The sequence below is a fragment of the Mytilus trossulus genome, unplaced genomic scaffold (assembly GCF_036588685.1).
Source record: "Mytilus trossulus isolate FHL-02 unplaced genomic scaffold, PNRI_Mtr1.1.1.hap1 h1tg000395l__unscaffolded, whole genome shotgun sequence".
NCBI lineage: Eukaryota > Metazoa > Mollusca > Bivalvia > Mytilida > Mytilidae > Mytilus > Mytilus trossulus.
In genome coordinates this window covers 49,208-68,070 of record NW_026963345.1, presented here as the reverse complement: position 1 = coordinate 68,070, position 18,863 = coordinate 49,208, and positions in this window count along the sequence as shown.

The window sequence follows — 18,863 nt, the reverse complement described above, 5'->3', positions numbered from 1 at the left end:
ATATGTAACCAAGTTTTTTGTAATATAACTGTATGATATGAATTCGAGTTTTGAAACATTTTTTCAGCAAACTTTTCCATCTGGTCATGCGCATAACCATGTGCAGTAATACATATAAGTACACGGCATTGGCAAGATGAAGACCATGATTCTTAACCGTACAAAAGAACTAAATAATTTAGCCATGTTTTTCAGAAAAAAAAAAAGAAATGGAGAACCGATAAAACAATATTTTAAAATCTCAATGCATCATCCGAAAAGATATCCCGCCAACGCTAATGAAAGCGAGACAGTTGCGGGGCTGGTTGACATAAACCGTGTCTCCTCCATTGCATGCGGTGCAGACATGCGAAATTACCTTAGAAACGCGCAACTTGAATTAAAACTGATAAACGCATAGCACCAAAAACCCAATAGTAGTCAGCAAAATAACAAACCATAACCCGTTAACACAACGATAGCGCTCCAATTAATTAATTCTTAAATCCGAAGTTTTTTTACCTGGATTTATTATAATGGTTGTATGGGAATTGAACTTCGGTTTAATACTTGAATTTATGTTTGTGTAAGACGTAGGTAAGATATATTTAATATATGTTGTTTGTTGCTGTTGAGTTTTCTGTAAGAACGAGGGACCCGTCGTTTTCTCATTACAGAATGAGTGTTGGTGTTTTATATCTTTGGTTGTATCTGTTTTAATGCCTAGTTTTTATTCAATACTTTTCTTGTTAAAGATACAATGTTGCTATATTTGTATTTTATATTTGTCTTTTTTTTTGCCATACTAATCATTAACAAACTAAATGTTTCTCGCACAAGCTAATGACAAGAAAAAAGTAAATTACTATTGGTAATTACAAAGCGTATTTATTGCGTGTTGTTTAAGATATGTATATTCCTTTGTGTTTGAAGCCTTAATTAGTTTCTTTACACATAACACAAATTGATGTCTTTCAAAATGATGTCATTACTAGGCAATAAGCTTTCAATGTTACTTAAACTGAATATATCATTTAGATATCATCTCCTAATTTCAAATGTGGTATTAAGAATAATGCAACATAAAACTAATAATACGCAAATCGATTATGCAAATATATTTGACAGATGAAAATATGTGTTTTGTCCAAGGACGAGTTGGGTAAGGATATACAAGATACATGTGGTTAGTCATATTCCAACAATCAAAAGAATATGTAGCAGAGAATCATATACAATTGAACTGAAAATATGTATACATGTAGTATATTGTTGACAAAGGGAGACAAATGTAGACACATTGGGGAAATAGTACAAATGTATATTGCATCAATTGGTATTTATAAAAGATGTTTGTTGTGATTTTTAAAATGTTATATGAACAAATCAATTTTTACATAGATATAGGAAGATGTGGTGTGAGTGCCAATGAGACAACTCTCCATCCAAATAACAATTGAAAAAAGCAAACTATTAAAGGTCAATGTACGGCCTTCAACACGGAGCCTTGGCTCACACCGAACAACAAGCTATAAAGGGCCTCAAAATTACTAGTGAAAACCATTCAAACGGGAAAACCAACGGTCTAATCTATATAAACAAAACGAGAAACGAGAAACACGAATATATTACATAAACAAACGACAACTACTGTACATCAGATTCCTGACTTAGGACAGGTGCAAACATTTGCAGCGGGATTAAACGTTTTAATGGATCCAAACCTTCTCCCTTTGTATGTCCTTTTTAGATGTATGGAATACACATTTAAAATCAAACTGATCGACGTAGCATCCAAATGTAAACTAACACTATCTTTAGGCTGTTCTGACATTTACCTATTTTTTGTGATTTTTTGTAAAATTGTTTGTTTTAAAATTATAACACAGTGATAACTGCTGCACCCATATTTTGACTATTTAATTAGTATGTCTGTTTTGTTCACGCATCGTTTTTAATGTAATGGAATTTGATAAAACTGTCGTAAAAGGGAGAGGTTCAAAGCTATAAAACCAGGTTCAATCCGTTATTGTCTACATTTGAAAATGCCTTTACCACGTTAAGAATATGAAAGTTAGTGTCGATTCGTTTGAAGAATGATGTCATTTGTTTTGCCATGTGATCAGGGACTTTCCGATTGAATTTTCCACGAAGTTCCGTTTTTGTGATTTTGCTTTTTTTCAACTTTTTGATTTTTTACATTGTTTTCTTTGAGAAATAAAGAGAAGCTCAAGTAAAATGCAATACAATTTTTGGGACGACAGGTATAAAAGGTTTTCACTGAATTGTCTTGTCATGGGAAGTACAAGTTTGATATTAAGGATGTTAGGTTGATTTTTGTCAGATGTTCGGCATCTTTGGTAATTTTAAATAGGATACAAGGTAAAATATTTTGCCCCATAACACCAATTTTTTATTTTCATATAACATGTATAAGCCTAAATATCTCATAAAAGGTTATTTAACAAAATTTAGCAGATTTTTGTTTTTCTTTCTTTTGATTTAAAAAGTAAAATCACAAAAATACTGAACTCAGAGGAAAATCAATTTGGAAAGTCCATAATCACATGGCAAAATCAAAAAACAAAACGCATGAAAAACGAATGGACAAGAACTGTCATATTCCTGACTTGGTACAGGCATTTTTAAGATTCAAATAATACCAATGCAAATATAAAGTAAAAGTTCGAGTCAGCCTTGTCCCGTCATATTTTGAAAATAAAATATCTCGAAAAGGAGCTACATGACCTATCAATGAGTTCAGCTTGTTTTGGTCCATAACTGATGTTCTTCTTACTTCAAGTATCAATTTTAAATTATTGATTAATCTATAAGTACTTCTTTAACTGCTAAGTTTTGCTAAGTTTCTCATTTTGTCGTTATATTGATGGCATTACAAGTTTGTTTTCAACTTTTGGGTTTGAATGTCCAATTGGTAGCTTACTTATTGCAATGAACATAATAAAGTCAAGATGTTAATACAATCTCTATTTTTGTCATAAAATCACAAACACAGGATAAAGAAAAATCTCTTTGTCCTACGATTTCAACAACTATTGATATATAGATAAAACATGTGTTATATACGGTGTAACATTGATTTTCGGTGTCAAGAACATATCCGTCGACCGAACAACTTAATTCATACCAACCTGGATTCTGCCAGCATTTTCTAAATTTACCCCCAATACACGATATGTATAACTTATATTTACTCCCTGTGTTCAAATAAAGAAAATATATAACTTATGTACCACCGGTTTTCAGCTATACAACCTATATAACTTATTTTCACCCGGCGTTCAGATACTCAAAATGTATAACAAATGACATGAAATTACTATTCATGTTCAGATACACAAAATGAATAACCTATGAACATGAGTTTACACACGGTGTTCAGATGCACACATTCTTTGACCTATTATCATGGATTTACCTCCGGTGTACAAAATGTATAACCTCTGGACATGGATTTACTTTCAGTGTTCATATATACACAAACTGTTTAGCTTAATATGAGGCAGGCGTTACCTATGAAAAGGAACGACGTCCGTATCAATTACTTTTTTTCCCTAACATATGTTAATGCTTAAAAAGAAACGGAAATACCGTTATATTTGTCCTGTTGTTAAGAATACCAAAAGTCTAACGACAAACGAAACCGGTAGATGATTTCTGCTCAAATGCGGGAAAATAAAAAAAAGTTTGAAAAGAAAAAATAACGATTTTGAGTTCATTAGTACATTGGATATTATATAGATATAGAAAGATGTGGTGTGAGTGCCAATGAGACAACTCTCCATCCAAACAACAATTCAAAAATTAAACCATTATAGGTTAAAGTACGGCCTTCAACACGGAGCCTTGGTATTTCTTTTTCTACTGTCATTATTAACAAGCATCTACGGTGTCTAGAGATACTGTATTTAACCTATGGACCTGTATTTACTCGCGATGTGCAGATATACAAAATGTATAACCTATTTACATGGAATTAATTCCCGGTGTTCAGATTCACAAATTGTTTAACCCTTGACCATGAATATACTCCAGGTATGCATATACACAAAATGTATAAACTATGGACACGATCTCACTCCCGGGGGCATGAATTATTTGCATCTTTATAACTCAGCAAAGTTGCAAGCTCTCATACACAACAGCAATGATACAAACGCTATTGTTTATTATAAAGAACATTTATACCGGGATCTTTCAGATATGTAAAGGTTTTTTTAAGTTAATGCAGGACATGTTTTTTAACGTTTGATCAGCAGTTAACCTAACGCTCAGCTGATTATAAATTAATATTGTTGTATTTATTTCTTGATATGTACTGCACTGGCATATCATAAAACAATTAGTTTATACGATAAAGAAAATTGATTAAAATTCCAGCCTACTGACCTTTCATACAAATCAAAAATAAAGTTCATTGCTTATGGCAGTTTATCTATGCTAAATAGGAAGAAAAAAGTAGCCACATATGATCACCATGCTTTTCTCATGTTCATACAAAGCGCTTGAAAACAATATAATGTATGTCTAAAAATCACACATAATTTCCTTTGATAAATCTGATCAATTATAAAGATTAATTACTTTATTTCCCTATAAGTTTATGAATATGGATCGAATAAAAACGTTTGAACGTATCAACGCCATGCTATAGAATATAAATATATAAACCTTGTAATATTCAGATTAGGTATAATGTTTTATAAGAAGTCGTCTAACGAAGCAGCTAATTAACAAGATTGAGTATTGACTTTTACACTTTTCCTCGCAACTTAAACAACATCATCGCCAAGCCATCAATAATTACACTTATATGACTTTAATAGAGAGGTGATTGAACATATGTTGATTGAAACATATTTTTATCAGAGAAATTACTTTTTAGGGGACATTACATTTCAGATATTTTAATCTATTTCAAAAATAAACAAGAGCAATCCCTTTTAATTGCATATGATATATCAAAGATTGAAAAAAGTATAAATATATATCTATGTTGTTTTTCTATGAAACACATATTTCTAAGATCAAGAAAACTTACTTTAGTTTCGTCAATAATGTCTCTTAAAGCACTGATAAAATAGTCATCCATTCCTATAGTGGTTGATGATACGGAATGCAGTAAATACTTAGTCAATGCCTGTTTTATGTATGGAAATTGTTAACGCCTTTTTTCTATATTGATGTGTTAACCTTATGTTGCATTCAATCAATAAAAATATATCATTTAATTAAACTGCAGTTAATACTTACCTTTTTACAAACTCATATAGTATTTCTTTTATATTTGTCTAAAAAATCAGTTTGTAAATTAGCATTATTTTCGTTAATTAAAACGGAAACCTTTGTAAGATTGTTAATTTCTTTCGCTATATGCGATTTTATTTGACCTCCGATTTGGCAATTGAATATGTATGATTTTTGTATCATGTTAGTCTTCTAATTTGTCGATATTCATAAAACTTTTGCTTTTATATATTCAACAACAAGGGTACTGAGCCCTCTATATACAGAAAAGCGACTCTGAAAATTATTAAATATCGATATTTCTTATAAAATATATCGATAAACAAAAACAATGACATTTTGTAAGTGCATTCTTTTAAAATGGTCATTTTCTGGCTCATTTCTCATGATTTTGCAACTTTAATGTTTTGCTTTTCGTTATGTACCTTTTCTTCTCGACAGCGAAATGATTTCGTGGACAAGATGTTAAATTTTCCCTTTTTGCAGCTGACAGTCGTAAATTTATCATACTTCTAGTTTAAACAGGAACTTATAAGAGAAAAAGAAAAGAAAAACACAGGAAAACGGACAGTCCTTTTTAGAATGACAAAACAAAAGCTGAAATACTTCAATCGAATAGAAACATCCGTCATATTCTAGCGTTGAACAGGCGTTTACCTATATATGGAGAATAAACACTTGTTTTATAACTAGTTAAACCTCCCACTCTTAAATTAAAACAATTGGTTGTATGTTGAATGCATCTTTTCCATAAAATTTGAGATAGAAAGAATACAAAGTAAAATCACAAAAATACTGAACTTAGAGGAAAATCAATTCGGAAAGTCCATAATCACATGCGGAATTATATAACAATACGAATGTTATATTTGTTAAAAACGAATGGACAAGAACTGTCATATTCTTGACTTGGTACAGGCATTTTCAAATGTAGAGAATGGGGGATTACACCTAGTTATATAGCGCTAGCCCTCTCACTTTGATGACATTCTCATCTGGATTACACCTAGTTCTATAGCGCTAACCCTCTCACTTTGATGACATTCTCATCAAGTTCCGTTATATTTATATTGATGCGTTAACTAATCAAACCCAAAAAATAAATAGTCAAAATATGGGTACATCAGTCATCATCGTATGATAATTTGAAAAGGAACAATTTATAAGAACACAAAAACATCTATCTACAAATAGAGTTAATTTACAATTGATGTGATGAAGTTGTTAATGAGATAACTCTTTATAACAGACAAAATGACAAAGAAGTCACCCTTAGATATTGACTAACATCTAGAAATTGCTAATGAGGGTTGGTTGAAAACACATTTTCTGTTCACACCATCGTATTATTAGTTTATTTTTAGACTTATGATATTGAATGTCTCATTTGTATCTTTTGCTTCTCTGTTATTGCATTCGAAAGCCTACACATAATCCAAAATGTTTGATTTCAGACGTAAACCAGCACATGTGACATCAAATAGAATATATGCAAAAGACTAAATCAAATAATCGCTGACTTTGAATCAAACAGTATTTGCCATTAGAAAAATATGTTAAATCTTTTCGGAACGAAATGTAACAACCCAAACACTATTTATCTTTGACAATCGAAAAGTTCAAGTACTTAAGTTTAATTCATTCACCTGTATTCGACCAGTTCTTAGCTATTTTAAACAGTCTGAAATCGAACTGACCCAACGTCTTTGACATACTACACCAAATATCCCGACGCAACCAAGTCTAAACCACACTCGACATGTTTAAGATATCTCTTTCATGTTTGCCTCTATTTATATTAATGCCTTCCCTTGACTATAAACTCGACATGTTTAAGATATCTCTCTCATATTTGCCTCTTTTTATATTAATTTGTAACAAGATTGCCTCCCCTTGACTATAAACTCGACAATGAATTACAAGTATTATGTAAGGAAGTGATTTGCCGTTTGGCGTTTCTATTTTAACGACCAATCAGCAGTAATCACACGTATCAATCAGTCTCAAATCAGACAAGTACCTGTCAGACTTAAAAGTCAGATTATTTGACTGATAGGACGAATCGAATTCCACTACGTTAGATGTTAAACTCGAACAAAATACGGAATCTTTATTTCGTTTCATTTAATTCAAATGGCACCAAAGACAACTACAATAGCAGAGAATAGTATCTCGACATTTAACTATAATCATTAATCAAAAATGTATTTATCTAAAGAGAATATGCAGATAAAAGTTAACTTAAATATAATTCATAAATAGCGATTGTAGATATATTGAGGTTATTTCTTTCACTGATTTAATTAAATCTTTCCGAAATGAAGAATAAAATGCACTATTCTTCAACAGAAAGAGGAATATGAATATCTAATTCCTTATATTATTCAAATTTTATATATAAGAAAATAGAAACTTTGATACACGTGACTGTCATACAAGTGAGAGGTTTAGCGAGTGATAAAACCAAGTTTAATCCATCATATTCTATATTAGAAAATAAATGTACAAACTCAGGATATGACAGTTATTACACTTTCGTTTGAGGTGTTTGTGCTTTTGATTTTGTAATTTGATAAGGGACTTTCCTCTTTTGAATTTAACAACGAGTTGAATATTTTTGTGATGTTACGTTTTACTGAGTGAAAAATCAGAACAATGATTTTTTACATTAATAAGCAGTATTGTTTATGAATTGTTCAAAACTATTTACACATGTTGCATTAAAAATGTGAACACAGATTGAAACGTATTAAGTGTTTACACTTCTTTTTACGTATAGAGTATACATCCATGACACAAAAAACATTGAATGCACAGCAAAAAAAAATAAAAATCGGCAAACACTGATATTCCCCCAAAATACTGAACCAACAGTACTAGTTATCTGACGATAACCGTGATGGTATTTACTCATGTTTCTTCCTTGTTAGCACTGATTTATATCACGTGTGAGGTATCCACATCATGTGATACAGGTTGTACACATACAAATTATGGGTATCATATTTTCCCAAAACAATCGTTGGTCCAACTATTTTACTTGAAAGAGAGACCAACAAATTAGCAATGCATATGATTTGTTTTATGATTTTTTAACTATTTTGTCATTCAAGGCGTTCTTGGATCTTAACAGAGCTTAATAAGGATTATTTTATTATTCAAATAGAATTGACCGAACTTTTTTTGTTAACTAGTATTTCAAGACATGTTTTATACATTCTGTTAGTAGTCTGGTTAATCTTTTACTTACAGAGTAACTTTTTTTCCTCAATATCAGATCATATATAAACACCAGCTTTTTTACCCGACATATTGATTCCGTTCTCTTTTAGAACACTGTAAACCCTCTGAAATAAGTTTTCTATTCAAAATTTTAAAATGCAGTATTTTTTTATTTTCTTTGGCTTCGTTTGTCATGCTTGTTATAAGGAACTATTCTTATATCCCTATATTCCGTTTGGATTTTTATATGTTTTAAACCAATGAACTCGCAGTAGATGATTTTTTTGCAACTACCTATTGTTAAAGTAATTATTTGTAGTGGATATTAGCTATCAAGGCAGTAATTATTGCAATTTACCAATTCAACTATTACCGGTTCATAAAGTATATGATCAATGCATAATAATATATATGGAGTTGAGAGTGTAATATGGACCGACCTATTGGTAACCTTCGGCTGTTGTCTGTTCTATGGTCGGTTTGTTTTCTCTTTGACATATTTTTCATTTCCATTCTCAATTTAAACAACGGAAAATAATATATAAATAAGATAAATGTAATCGGGAAAAAAACTAAGATTAAACAATACAAATATTATATTTACACATAATTGTAGATTTGAAGACATATCAGTGATGCATATATGAAAAATAATGATATTTTTAGAAAGATAAATTCATAAAACTTTACTTTGCCAGCATTGTTGGATAACAAGCGATACGCTGACTTGAAGAACCGAAACTGAAGCACCGTCAAGGAACGGTATGTCTGCAGACGTATCTATCAATTTATACGATATTCCCGGGCTTGTATTATCAAACATTATTTCCTTGCTAGAGGATGGTGGATCACGAGGAAGCTAACAAACCTGGAGTTCCAATTGACGTAGTTGAAATTATCCTTTCGTTCATTTTACGGACTCCATCTCTAGTTAGTTGATCGTTACATAATATACCTTTTACAGATGATATCGGATATGTTCCAAATGGCGGAACTACAACCTCGTTCCCTTTCCACAAATGTGACCTACCGAATAAGACCAATAACCGAGTTTGTTATAACATGAGCAACACTACCAGTGCCACATGTGGAAAATGATCTCATTACCTTTCCAGAGGTCCTGAGATCAACACAAGTTTTTGGAAGGTTTCATGTTGCTAAGTCTTTATAAAATATGAAGATGTGGTATGCTTGCATATGATACAACTCTCCACAGGAAACCAAATGACACATAAATTAACAACTGTTGGTAACTGTTAAACCATGTGTGTTGTATGAATTGGTTGTAATGTGTACATGTGTATAATGTATAATTCGTAGTTAAGTATGACGTCAATTATCATTGTACTAGTATACATATTTTTTTAAGGGGCCAGCTGAAGGACACTTACGGGTGCGGGAGTTTCTCGCTACATTGGAGACCCATTGGTGTCTGTTGTTTGCTCTATGGTCGGGTTGTTGTCTCTTTGACACATTCCCCATTTCCATTCTCAATTTTATGTCTGGTAGTCAGACATGACCTCTTTTTCATGGTTCATTAATTTAGAGTCAATGGCAATCAGGTCTGCGTCTGTGGTCTTTTGGCCTACAGTATCTGAGTATATCCAAAAACAAACTTCAGGTGCTGTAAGGTATGATTTGTAATTAATTAAGGCACAGCAAGCGTTTCTTTGTTTTGAATTCATCAACACAAATTTCACTTTCTGCTGATAAGATTATTATTTACTATTTAGATTATGGTTATGGTTAGGTGTAAGCATTCCAGTGAAAAGTCCCTATTTGATAATACCTGAAATCAAAGGTTGTTTTCGTAGTAGCATCATTACATTAAATTAATTAACATTATGAGACTTTAAATTTTTTTATTATATATATGAGATCATGTACGTATATATACGGAAGGTAGAAAATGACGAGGAAAGATAACAAACGGACAATGAAAGCTTTAATATTGCAGAGCCTAAGTAGTTGAGTAGGCTAGCACGTCGGCATAATGCAAAACGATTTGATGCCACGATTCTCAATAGCATAATAAACTCATCATAGGTACCAGGACTGAATTTAAAGTACGAAGTTGGAGAGCATTAAGGACCAACATTCCTAAAAGGTTTGCCAAATATAGCTGAAGAGATTTATGCCTGAGGTAGAAAAGCCTTAGTTTTTTAAAAAATTGAAAAATTTGTACACAGTAAGTTTATAAATATAACCATATCAGTTAACAGGGAAGAACAAAAAAATTTCTTCTGCAAATTTACAGATATAAAATTGTTGGGTTGATGTTAAGACGAATTATATATACAGAATGTATTGTAATCATTGTATCTTCCTTAATGCAGCTGATTTGATGGATAAAATCTGTTGCAGAGTTTTCACTGGTTTAGATACACTATTACGTTACCATTCAATAGGTACAACATCCACCAGACATTATATTTAAATGAACAAATATCAGTATGATTACAATGTAAAATGAAGCATATCAATCTTTTCTGATAATGAAACAATAACATTCTGTAAATTTATACAATAAACCAGTCAAAACTGAACGTCATAGAGACACTTGTACATTAACAACTTTTTTTTAAAAACACGACATAGGTTATGTAGCTATTAACAACAGAGACTGCAAGGATCTGCTTCAAATTAACATAGTAATGTGCGATTTTCACTGATAAAACTCTAAATTTTCAAAGATGACGACAAGTAAGATGTTACAATAACAAGTGGGTAGAAATACATTTCAAATAAACAGCACTGAACGATCTACGCTGGTATATTATTTCAAATTTGATAATGGTAGATAGGTTGTGTAGTAAAACATCCCTAATAATAGCAGTTGGATTATGATTAAAAATAATAATAAATTGCGACAAAACCTCGTATACTTTTTCATACATTGTCTCGTATATATACATATATCATCTAGCATTTAGTTTTTGAGCATAGTTTCCGGAAAATTATAATATTTCTTCCGTAAACGAATTAATTAATTTTCTATCAAAAACTTCCTGGTTAAAAAAACGACAATTTCACACCGGTCATGACTTTAACAAATGGCTATAGGCTTTTCACAGGTATTTATGAAAAAAAAACAAATTATCTGTAGTTTGAGGAACATAAAGATTACAAATATATTTAATTTCTTTGCCTTCATTTTTAACAGTAACTAGTACCGTTATCAAAAGTCACGTGATGCGGTGACGGTTAACTTTATATTACTCAATTATGTCCATATTTATCTCTTTTAATAATTTATTCTTTCATTTTTTTTTAACTATATCATAAACTTTTAGGATATAGAAATTGTGTTAACAAGTTGGCAGTTTTATCTAGAATACATTTATATCTTATATTCTTACATATTGCATACATTCTGCTTTACATACATCATATCCATTTATAGATTATGTATTTTTGTATTCAGACTCGTAATAAGCTTTATACATGCAAAACATAATTATTGAAATCAAAATAGATTAATTTCATTATATTGTTAATCATTACTCTTATAACCGAATTCTAAATTTTTCAATGTTAGAATTCTATTTTTTAATATTCAGCTTCAAGAAGTGCTTTTGTTGTTGTCTTTTTATCTTGGTCATCAAGAAAAAGAAATTTCAGAAACATTTGATAATAATTCATTTTGGTAATGCAATAATGATAATTTGAAGTATTGCAGATATTGCAGAAGTTTAAAAAGGTAGAAAAAAGATTAACAAATTGCAACGAAACACTTTATATGTTAAAATAATGATCAGCACATTTTGATTTATTACATGCTAAACTCTTAATACAGTCAGTGTTTACCGCTATGTCCCATATTCCATCAATTTAAAACTAGAGGCTCTCAAGAGCCTGTGTCGCTCACCTGTTACTGTATTTACTGATGTCGGCCGTCTTAGTTGGTAGGCGGGGTCATTAGCATGGTCATTAGACACCTTTTTAAAAAGATACCCTAGTTATCATTGTGACCAAGTTTGGTTAAATTTGGCACAGTAGTTTTAGAATAGAAGAATTTTGTAAAAGTTACAAAAATGACAAAAAGTTGTTCAATATTGACTATAAAGGGCAATAACTCCTTAAGGGGTCCTCTAACAACTTTCATGATGTAGACTCATTTGTAGATCTTACTTTGCTGAACATAATTGCTGTTTACAGTTTATCTCTATCTATAAAAGTATTCAAGATAATAACCAGAAACTTCAAAATTTCCTTAAAATTACCAATTTTAGGGCAGCAATCCAACAATGGATTGTCGGATTCATCTGAAAATATGTGAGGGGATAGATCTTATTCTGAGGGACATTTAAATCTTGAAAGATTTGCCCTAAATGTCTTAGTTTCAAAGATATAAAGCAAAAACGTCATTTTACCACTATTTTCTAATTTTAGCCAGGTTGGCCATTTTGTTTGGTAGGCGGGGTCATCGGACACATTTTTTAAACTATATACCACAATGATAATTGTGGCTTAATTTGGTTAAATTTTGACAAGTAGTTTCAGAGGAGAAGATTTTTGTACAAGTTACAAAAAATGACGAAAAGTTGTAAAAAATTGACTATAAAGGACAATAACTTCTTAAGGGGTTGACTGACAATTTTGGTCATGTTAACTTATTTGTAGGTTTTACTGTGCTGAACATTATTGCTGTTTACAGTTTATCTCTATCAATAATAGTATTCCAGATATTAACCAAAAACTGCAAAATTTTCTTAAAAAAAACAATTCAGGGGCAGCAACCCAAGAAGAGATTGTCGGATTCATCTGAAAATTTCAGGGCAGATAGATCTTGACCTGATCAACAATTTTACCCCATGTCAGATTTGCTCTAAATGCTTTGGTTTCAAAGATATAAGCCAAAATATACATTTTACCCCTGTGTTCTATTTTTAGCCATAGCGGCCATCTTGGTTGGATGGCCAGGTCATCGGACACATTTTTTAAACTAGATACCCCAAGGATGATTGTGGTCAAGTTTGGTGAAATTTGGCCCAGTAGTTTCAGAGGAGAAAATTTTTGTAAAAGTTTACGGACGACGGACGACGGACGCAGGACGACGGACGACGGACGCCAAGTGATAAGAAAAGCTCACTTGACCTTTCAGGTCAGGTGAGCTAAAAAAGGTATACATTTTTCAATGTTTCTTTATAATTTCAATTCTTATTAATGTAAATAACATCATTTGTTTTTACTTGAGTTTCTTTGAATTTTTCTAGAAAATATTTAGCCATTCAGTTGGAAAAGCTTTCGTCAATTAAGAAAATTCTGACATCAAATTATAGTTAAACTTGAGCTTTCGTAAAATATGTTTCTGAAATATAATACGATTTTTCATCCTTAATGTCGTTTACACAGATGATATTGCTATGTATCCATTACGTTTTTTAAATAAAAGACTTGCTTTATCTGAATGAATTGATTTCTCTTAATTAATTGATATAAAATAGAGCTAAAGTTTGATGGCCGTTCTATGTTTATGCTATTTGTCTATACTATATAAGAAAATAATCACACAGCTTATTAAATTCTGGAACCGATTTTATACCATGAATGTTAATATGAAAGATAAGGAAGTTCTTGGCGAATTTATCAAAATAAAATAATGATACAAATTTCCAGGTGGTTAAATCTCCATAGACTAATTTTTAATCCACCAAATTTTGATATTTTCAATGTTCTATTTATCTATATTATCATTTTTGACAACCACCTAGCATATAATAGCTTTATACATTACGTTTTACGTTTTTTTATTTTGCTTTTCCATGTAAGTTGATAAATCATTAATCCATGTATTCTTTTCTATGTGCGAAACGCTTTAGATACTAAAAATGTAATATTTATAGATTATCGTTGATTATCTCAACGAGATTGATTTTCTCGCTTGAGCTGATACAGCGAAAGTGAGAAAAGCAATCGAGTTGAGATGACCAATGATTATCTGTTTATCGCTATTTTACCTATGACGAAGTTGTCAATTTCAATGTCAATTTCGTTAGCAACACCACGTGGCCTCCTTAGTTTCTAGCGATATTTTTTCCATATCAAGCGAGAAGCATGATATGAAAATTATCACAAAAAAAAATCAAAGGAAAAATGAACAAAATAGCGATAATGTGTATTATCATGGATTTAATAACTGTTATTTGTTCCTAAAATTGTTAGATTTCTTTTTTTTTCTTCTTTTCTTTGTCTAATTGTTAAATGGTTTATCTGTCAAGTTACTGTTTACATAATTTTTGTTTGCAGTGTTTATGTTTTCCCAACCAAATGCCTTCTGTTTTTGATCTACTTAATTTTAGCCCTGATAATGCGCCAAACATTTCAATAATATTAGAACACACCCGTGATATCGCGGATCCGTGACTGAGTTAAACTATATAACTATGCCTTATTTAAGTATTGGTATTATCATCTGATAAACATTATAAAGTCATGGCGATTATAAGATACACAGTTTTCTCTGCTTTCAAACTCTTTCTGTTTGAACACGTCGATCTGGAACTTATTAATTATTGGTAATACTAATTATTTAGAAAACAAAAGGTCCTGGAATGGAGTTTAATTCTTTTATTCGTTGTTTTAGGTCATGCCCGCTAACAAATTGAAAACTGTACCTATACGCCTAATTTTAAGTCCAAATTCTTTTTTTTTACTATTCGTATTGTTATCTTAGAAAGTCTTACTGATTAAAATACTACAAGGGAACAATTTGACAATGATTAAATTTGGTAGTGTCAACCCTGTGATTATGACCTGTGTATATAGACAATTCTTAATACAGCGTTTGGTGGTGCGCCTATCAGATGCGGAACGTACAGATAAGGTAACAGGTAACAGGTGAATATACTATTGGTATCGGTATCGGATTCGACCCGGAACTTGCTAATTATTGGCAATATTAATTATGTGGAAAACAAAAGGGTCTGGAGTGGTGTAATTTTAAATCTACAGCATTGTCCTACATTAGTAATATATTAAGTTGAATTCTTTGATTTGTCGTTTTTATCCGATGACGGCTGACAAATTGGTCCTCGCAATTTTAGTATAATAATAGATTTCAACTTTGTGAAATGTCTTTTTGTGTTTTTAGAAAAAAAGTGTAGTTTTATCTGCAAGTTTTCTTATTTCTAATGAATGGGTTTTCCCATTCTATTTTAATTTCAAAGCTTTTAGTTATTTATTATTGCGCTTTTATTTTGTTATTATTGTCATTAATAGTTCTATTCAGAAAAAGTCAAATTTCGGGACAATGACTCTCTCATTTGCCTAACACATTCAAAATACACTGAACTGCTCATTTAAAAACCGACAAGAAACATTTTCAAGGAGGCCGGATGCAGTTACTCAACATCTTTGCGAAATAGATTTCATTGCCATTTTTTTTTTTAATAAAATATGCACCTTTTAATTAAAACTAATCATCTAATCCAGAAAATTGTAATCAAGCATGTTTTGATCACAAATACTTGAGCATTTAAGGGGTTGTAAAAATAAAATACTTTTTAGGAAACTTAAGGGAAGATTAAAAAGAACAATTGAAATCCTTTAAAATAAAATTCATAATTTATTGCAAAAAGTAAATATAGGAAAAGATTTCACATTGAAAGATATTGTTTAAATACTTCTTACAAAAATGACTTGCATAAGTATCACCCCTGTCATAAGAACTAACAATGATTTTGGTTTTGATAGAATATAACTAAATATGTACTGCTGAGTACATATACTTGTGGCGTTGCATTCTGTCGATATAAAGTACTTATATTTTGGCATTGCACAAGGTTATACCTTTCCAAGACTTAACATTTTACATGAAATTTCGAAGATGTGCACTTGTTGATATTTTAGCCTAGGAGAACACAATATATTTATCAGCTTTTATTTACTACAGTAAATGTTAAAGTAAAAAGTGTAACTTTATTCAAAACTTGACTTGTACATGTATGTATTATTATTAAGATTTATTTTTGTCATTCATCTAGTATTTCCGTATATAAATATTATCATGTGATGTCGATTGTTTTTGTGTCATGTGATATTAATTGTTTAAATGAAACAAATATATAGTTTGGAGTATTTGCTTCAATTGTTTTGAAATAGTGAAAGTAATTTGTATAAAAATCATAATTATTTCCGCATTAGTTAAAATTTCCTGTAATCAGTTTCACATCTTTTATACTTTTGAGGTTTGTCTGCATGGTTTTTAAAAAAAATCTAATTAGTTGATTCTTTTCCGACGTTAATTGTTTTATTTTATACCTCGATCTGATCATTACTGTTTCTATTCTGATACATGGATCTGATGATTACTGTTTCGATTTTACAGATATTTACAAATTATGATTTGGACGAAAAGTATCTTGAAAATGATGTAAAATTAAGAAACCAAAAGCGCAATTTGAAGATCTGGATACAAGATTTCTTTCATTTAATTATTAATTGAAGCCAGATAATTTTGATTTGTTAATTTGGAGATGATTTTTTTTTGTGAAAATATCAGATTGAGAGATCGCCCCCCCCCCCCCCCCCTCCAAAAAAAAAAGAAAAAAACCCAAAAAAAACAAAACACACATTTTCTTTACAAAACAAAAAGATATGTAAAACTTATTACAACGATTTCCAATAAAAAAAACAATACGATTTATCCTAAATTTTAGTTCCACAGATTATTCTGCAGCTGTTTCAAACATGCAATGCACAAAAGTCATATAATTATGACGTCTTGAATGGCATTTTTTTTTACTTTATCGCCTTACTGCGTGGTAGAAACGCCTCACAAGAAGTAATAATTAATCGACTAAATACATATCATCTCCGCATTTGTTTTTAAAAAGGGAGTATGTTCATGGACAATCAAGAAATAAACGGACATTTTACAGAGAAGGAAAAACAAGCACTCAAAAAATGTTTTTGGATATTTGTTACTTTTGAATTGAAGTTTTTCCGGTTTAGACGATTCCATTGTTCATTTTATCTATGAGATAACAAATTTAGCAGAATTATGGAAAAGAACAAAAACAATTTCCTGGTTATGGGTTTTTAACAAAGGTATCTTTTCGCAATATAGTTTCAAAATTGTTTGCGTTATCAGTATTACATGTTTAGTTTTTATTGACTTCTTTTTAGCATAATGAACGGATACTTTTTTTTTCTTTTTTCGATTTTTGTATATGTCTTAACATGCTGAAATTATGCATTTAATATCGAAAAAAGTTACAATTCAGATATTCTGATTATTATTTAAGGGAAACTGTATATGTTAGGGTTTGGAGGATTGAAACAAGCGTGACTTGGCAAGTTTTTTCTGAGAATTAAAAAAAAAATTGCGGATTTAAAAAAAACCCAACCTAGATATGTCGAAACGGCACAAATGGTTCCGTCTTCAGAAGTTGCAAAATCGGCATATCAATAACACATATGGACACAAAACATAATGGCAGTCTCACAACTCAAAATCTGAAGTCGTATAGAAAAAAAAACCCGAATAACTGTGATTTTCAACAATTTTAAAAGTCGTAAACTCGTAATTTTGGCAAAAATCATCGAAACGGATTTTAACTTGAACATGATCTGTAACACACAATGGTAAACTCAAATACCAAAAAATCATCTCAATAACTGAAGGCGTTTAGAAAAAGGCCGTATAATGGTTTGTTGTACAATGACGGAATGACGGAATAACAGACAAGGGTAAAACAGTATGGCACCAACTTTGTTGCAGGCCAAAACAACACTGGTATAATCCTTGCCTAAATAAATCGATATAAAAAAAAAAATTTTGCAAAGTAAATCAGTGACAAAAATATTATAGCTCCACATTCATGGTTGAAATTATAAGACGATTTCAAATGGTGTACCGGTTTAAATCAAGCAGTGTGTCATGAAGTATTATAAATATATTTGTTCAAGACACATCAAAGTCAAGTTGGACCGTTTCAGACGTTAAATGATAATTAAGTCTTAGATGCATATTTTGTTTTATCAGTTGTTATTGACTTTGAAATAGCTGTCAATAACTGCGAGTACTGTCAGATCTGTACTTAATGTATTGTTGTGATTGTTGTACAAGATCCTAGCCACGTACACTCCATGTATTTCTACTTGTATCTATCTGTTGAGTTAAGCCTTTTGCAACTGATTTTTATAGTTCGTTCTAATGTTGTACAGTTACATCATTGTCTCAGGTTAGGAAAGGGTTAGAGCCTGCTAACATCTTTAACCCCGCCACATACTATTTATGTCTGACTCAAGCCATTTTTGTTACTGTTAATAAAATGCGTTGTTTGCGTTTTGTTGTACAGTTTTTTAATTGTTTTGTGGAACCACAGTCCCAGGATAACAGGGACGAAGGATACCAACGGGACAGTCAAACTCATAAAACTAAAACAAAC